The sequence below is a fragment of the Schistosoma mansoni genome (assembly GCF_000237925.1).
Source record: "Schistosoma mansoni, WGS project CABG00000000 data, chromosome 3 unplaced supercontig 0124, strain Puerto Rico, whole genome shotgun sequence".
Taxonomy (NCBI): domain Eukaryota; kingdom Metazoa; phylum Platyhelminthes; class Trematoda; order Strigeidida; family Schistosomatidae; genus Schistosoma; species Schistosoma mansoni.
In genome coordinates, this window is record NW_017386010.1 from 1,009,343 (window position 1) to 1,009,933 (window position 591).

Consider the following 591-nt stretch of genomic DNA (forward strand, 5'->3'; position numbering starts at 1 on the left):
GGCCGTACAGGGCCTCCAAGTTTTCTATGGTGGTCTAGCTTCAATTGACTCATAATCTTAACCATATAAAATTACTGAAATCTCCACTAAACCCCCTTCTGATAAAACTTTACCGTTGATTCATGTAACATTCATTTATTATGTAATCAGTTATTCATTAACATGTAATGTATATATAATATAACGAATTAAATTCTAGTGATTTACTCTTTGTAAATCACAAGATTATATTCATCACTATATAACACATATTGATTAAAAGCTTAATTATAGTGTGGTGTGTGCTACTTATATCAACATAAGTAGAACATAACGCTAATCAAGAATAAAATGTCTGTCAGCACAAGCTCGAGTAGGAATGAATGGAAACAGAAAGCGATTGATATGAAAATGAAGGAACAGAGACGTTTGAGATGATTGATTGACATTTTGCAAATGAAGTATTTACTGTATGGTTCTCAGAGTTTACCAAGAGATTCTGTAATTTATGTTCAAATACATTCGACTGTCTCCATCTGTGTTCTCGTTCACTAGACTAGTTAGGTATCAATACCAAGTTTAGACTTGCTAGTTTCAAATAAATATATTTAT